This window comes from Colias eurytheme, chromosome 18, assembly GCF_061535395.1.
Source record: "Colias eurytheme isolate Ceu_HAF_F1 chromosome 18, ilColEury1 Martin Lab GWU primary, whole genome shotgun sequence".
In the NCBI taxonomy this organism is placed as follows: domain Eukaryota; kingdom Metazoa; phylum Arthropoda; class Insecta; order Lepidoptera; family Pieridae; genus Colias; species Colias eurytheme.
Window position 1 is genome coordinate 5055966 of NC_142997.1, and position 5595 is coordinate 5061560.

The 5595-nt window shown below is 34.9% G+C and overlaps 1 long non-coding RNA gene across 2 annotated transcripts; it reads right to left on the minus strand.

Moving 5' to 3' along the window:
- Positions 1-2859: 2859 nt before the first annotated feature.
- On the minus strand, positions 2860-4258 carry LOC149900612 (uncharacterized). 2 transcript variants are annotated; one of them, XR_016457739.1, is made up of 5 exons: positions 4101-4258; positions 3589-3808; positions 3390-3461; positions 3192-3271; positions 2860-3087 (listed from the first exon to the last, which is right to left on the minus strand). It is a non-coding gene; the product is annotated as an uncharacterized LOC149900612 (long non-coding RNA). The 2 variants fall into 2 exon arrangements; XR_016457740.1 differs by lacking the exon at positions 4101-4258 and adding an exon at positions 3897-4003.
- Between the last annotated feature and the right edge of the window lie 1337 nt (positions 4259-5595).

Consider the following 5595-nt stretch of genomic DNA (forward strand, 5'->3'; position numbering starts at 1 on the left):
TTTTGAAAACGACTCATAATTCGAGGGGGGCATGAAAAAAACAGCGTAATTATGCATATAATCTATCAGTAAAATTTCATTCACAAGTGAGTTTATGTATCTAACATAATTAACAGTGTAACAAAAATTAATACTCGACACCACGATGATGGTTCCTATAGTCATTTACTCGTATTATCAATTGGTACACGATTTACCATTTTGTATTATAATTATAGCGTCGCAGTGACTTGTACATCGCAACTTCGTGCTACAAAAGATTTGCGGTTACTCTTAAAACACAACTTCGCGCTGTAACAGCATCGCGGTTCCTTTTATATCACTACTTCGCTCTATAACAGCCTCGCGATTCTATAAGTGTACTCTTCTATAGGTCCAATTGGCATCTGAGTTGCTGCTACAGCAACACAATACCATCAAATGGCTTTATAAATGCGCCACTTTGGGGTTTATACAACGTTCTTATCACCCTTATAGAACTACCAGTTAGCACCTCTGAAACGTTCTTATCCCTTCTATAGAGCAACGATTTGTTGGTTGGGAAGCCATGTTATCTTTAGTCAATTGTCTTTTCATCAAATAACAAATTAAACTAAAACACTCGTTTTACACTTCAAAAAAAAATAATTAAAATAACCAAGCGATGATCACCAGACTGGTGATCAAAACAAATTGAAATGGGCCATGTCATTTCAAACTGTCGAACTGACATATATCTGTCCTCTTTTTTCGCATGACATTTTGCCATAAGCTAAAAAGGCCAAACTAGTGCGTTATTGTTCAATTAATTGTTACTTCTCCAGGCTAGTTAATTGCTCCGAGGTTCGAAACAGTCTTGTTGCAATTGGTTTCCATATGTTTTAGAAGGTCCCGGTGCCAAAAAAGTAAGATTATTTTGTGAACGCAACAAAACGTACCCATAATAAGACTGTTATTCTAAAGGTGCCGGTTACCCCCCTGTGCAAACTTAGCACCCCATCAATGGAATTTTGGGTCGAAAATGACCTTGATCGTTAGGTCCCCGTTAGGTCCTTTAAGGTCCCACAATTTTTTCGTTAGGTCCCCTTTAGTTTTTTTTTAAATAATTTTTTAAATTTTAGGTATAAAAAAAAATGCACTTTAGCACCCCATCCATAGAATTTTGGGTCAAAAATGACCTCAATCGATAGGTCTCCGTTAGGTCCTATAAGGTCCCACAATTTTTTCGTTAGGTCCCCTTTAGTTTTTTTTTAAATAATTTTTTTTTAATTTTAGGTATAAAAAAGTTACACTTTAGCACCCCATCCATAGCAAAATTGGCAAATTTTATTAATCAAAATCGTATTCTTTACCGTTAGGTCCGTATGGGCTCATCATTGAAATTGTTGAATTATTTATTTTATTAAAATTATAAAATAATAAAAACCTGCGCATGCGCCTTAGAGCATTAAGGCATGCGCACATCATACATAAACAGCGCGAAATTTAAAATGGTATCGTTTCATTTATTAAATAAATCTATTGTTCTGAGAGTGCTTATTTATTAAAAACCTACTTTTCAACCTAGAATTAAAATAACCTGGTATTAGTGTCAATCTATGGTGTCAATATATTTTTTGTAGCGGCCACAGGGCCACACTACGGTCGAGGTATAGATTCGGAAAGAATAACATGCAACAAATCATTAATTTGATTCGGGATGACCTTCGCGTGGACACTCGAGGGGGCGGTATTCCAGTGGAACTGCAAGTGATGGCAGTTATTCGATATTGGGGCCGGCATGAGGTAGATGTGACTTGTGCTCTAGTTTTGGATATATACAATAGAAAAGCCTGTATAACGATCTATTACATTACAGATCCAAGAAGATTGTGCTGACATTCACAGAATGAGTCAACAGACACTTTCCCGTTTGTCCCGAAATGTTGCTATTGCGTTAGCTTCTAAAAGTTCGCGTTATATTAATATGCCGTCGAACTCAACCGAGGAAGCCAAAGCAATTAGGAAATTTGAGGCCATAATATGCGGGATGAAGCGTATCATTGGTGCAATAGATTGCACTCATATTAAGATACGCAAAGTGAGTGGAGAGGCTGGACAGTACTATGTTAATAGGAAGGGACATTACTCCATTAACACTCAAGTATGAACATTGTACAATAACATTTTAGTTTGATCATAGTGTATTTAAAGTAATAAATTTTCATTGTTATGTGTGCTATTATGTGTTTCTAATTTATAATAATATTGATGACAATAATTACAGGTAGTATGTGACTCTGACCTTAAAATCTGCGATATTGTGTGTCACTGGAGAGGAAGTACACATGATTCCCGCATATATAGAGAAAGCTCAATAAAGCGGAGGTTTGAGGAGAATGAATTTCATGGGAAGCTGATTGGAGATAGCGGGTATCCTTGTACTTCGCATCTTCTAACACCAATATTAAGACCAAGGACACAGGCAGAAGAAAGGTACAACCTGAGTCACATACGAACGAGGAATACTGTAGAGCGTTGCTTTGGGGTGTGGAAGCAAAGATTCCGCATACTCAACGAAACAATGCGAGGGTCTCTGCAAGTGATCAAGACCACTATTGTTGCTTGTGCAGTTTTGCACAATTTAGCAATACTCTTTAATGAGTCTATTTTAAATCAAGGTATTTGTGCAAACTAATATGTAAACAAAGTATATTTAATAATGCCAATACATAAAAAATAAGCATATTTTAATTCTTTATTTTGTATTTTTCTAGATCCTTCAGGCCTTGAAAATCAATTATTAATCGATCCAACTATCCCTGATAATATAGAAGATGAAGACGAAAATATAAACAGGGCCATTTATATTGAAACTTATTTTAATCAATAAAAACCATATTTTATTATTTTTCAAAATTTATTTTTTTTAAATATTCCTCCTCTAATGCAAGTATTTGGAGCTTCTTCTCGTGAAGCTCCCTCTCTTGTTCTATTCTTAATAGGTGAAGCTCCCTCTCTTGCTCTATTCTTAATAGATGCAACTCTTGTTGTTGCTTCATTAATTCCTCCCTGCTTTTTTTTGCAAGGAGGAATAATTGATGCTCGTAATTGGAATTTGATTTCCCACTGTAAAAATAACATAAACATTAAACATTATTTCACATAAATCACAGCTGAACAATAAGCACAGGAAATTTCATGAAATTCTATTTTCAACATTACATACTTACGTTTTTTTTGGTTTAGCTTTGAAAATATGATGTGTAGGATTTATACGTGGCAATTCAGTGGAGAAATTTGGCAATTCAGGCTAAAAATAAAAAAATAATAATTATTTTAAAATAATATAAATTTTATTTATAATACTGATATTTTTGTATAACATAACTGATAAAAATATTATACAAATTATTATATAATATGATTACCTATGCATGTGCAGTGCTTTCATCATTTTCATTCAATTTCAATGTATCATCAGCAGACTCCTTAGTAACTTCCTATAAATATATAAAATATAATTACTCAATCTCACAATAAAAAACTATATATGCATAGCGCTATTATCCCTTAATGGATATTCCAAATTAAGGAATAATAGCAGTAGAAAATGTAAAAAATATAAACCTGTTGGCCATGTGTTGCATCGCTATCGAAAGGATTGTTATCAACCACAAACTCATTAGGAAGAGCTGCTATAAGCTCTTGATCTTCAGGCGGAGGTCCCCCGCCTGTCATGTTTCTTGCCGTTCTAAATTTGTGTTCCGAAGCCTTAGCTTTCTTCAAATTCCTCCACTGATTTTGTATTTGGCTTAAGTCCCTTTTATGGAGTGAAATGATATTATAACTGAAATATAAATACAATAATAATGTTATTACACTGTAACAATTTATTAAATACAAGAAACTGTTAGAATAAGTAAAACTAAAATAACCAAGACAAAACATCTTCCCATGCAAGTTTTTTTGCTGTATTTGTATTAGTCGACGTATCCTTATTCTCTAATATAATATGTGCTCGCTCGAGCACTAATTATTTTCGAAGCACTTTATAAAGAGCAATATATATTTATTAATAAGCATTAAAACATGTAAGGAAATAAGTACATTCTATTAGATTTCTTGTGTACATTACGTACCTTATCCTCCTCACTCCAATTCGTCGAACGAGAACGTTTATTGATCATTGAACTCATTTTAAATTAAAACTGAATTTGAATTTATCAAAAATCTCAAATCTGTACAAATGTTTGAAATTTGAAAGTTATCAATATCCTGTCAGTTAAACGTCATACAAAATAAAGTCTACCATTCATATTTGTCAAAAAGTACATTTTTAGTCAAGTTTTACGTGAATTTTTACGTGAAAAACTGCGCGGGGTCTTATTATCGTCAATCCCACAATGCCTAAAGACAAAACTCTTCAATCAGTGCGTCCTACCTGTCATGACATACGGAGCCGAGACGTGGACACTCACAGTGCGGCTAGTCCACCAACTTAAAGTCGCTCAGCGTGCTATGGAGAGAGCTATGCTCGGTATTTCTCTGCGGGATCAAATCCGAAACGAAGTCATTCGCCAGAGAACAAAGGTTACCGACATAGCTCAGCGAATTAGCAGGCTGAAGTGGCAGTGGGCTGGCCACATTTGTCGCCGAACGGATAACCGTTGGGGCAAACGCGTTGTAGAGTGGAGACCACAGATTAGGTATTAGTACGAGGTGGAGACCGCGACTCGGCAAACGTAGTGTAGGACGCCCTGTAGCAAGGTGGAGCGACGATATACGCAAGATTGCTGGTACAGAATGGCGACGAACAGCTGAAGACCGAGCCAAATGGCGTGCCTTAGGAGAGGCCTATGTCCAACAGTGGACGGATAAAGGCTGAAGAGAGAGAGAGAGAGAGAGAGATTTCGATAATGTTACTAGAAAAAAATACATATATTGACGTAACTTAGTTGAGAGACTGCTGAGATAGGTTTATAAGTACCTAAGATTATTTTAATCATTGTTTAAGGAGTTGAGAGTTATTTAACTGAGAGGTGTTTATGCAACAGATCAGTCAGTTTTTATAAGTAAGGCTGGTTTTTACGACATCACATTAGAAACCTCAAAAATAGCAGTACTTCTCCACTATTTAATGGATGTTATTATACATATAAACCTTCCTCTTGAATCACTCTATCTATTAAAAGAAACTGCATCAAAATCCGTTGCGTAGTTTCAAAGATTTAAGCGTACAAAGGGACATAGGGACAGAGAAAGCGACTTTGTTTTATACTATGTATAATATAATAATGATAGTGATAGCACAGTATTACAATATTATTTCCTACAGTAAGGAAACGCCTTTGATGTCGCGCGATGCCGCCGCCAGCGTAGGTACTTACGCTGCCACACGAAAATACGCTAGGGTTGCAACAAATGGGAAATAAAACAATTGTGATTATTAATATTATGATGAAATCATTTATTCATATGTACATTCAAAATAATTGCGATTATTAAATCTGATGTAATCATTTGTTCATAAATATATAATTACAGATATTGCACTGCTAAATATTATTTACGTGGACACTTTATTTTTGGATGTTCTTAATTGTATATTATACCATTTAAGAAGTAATGCATTCG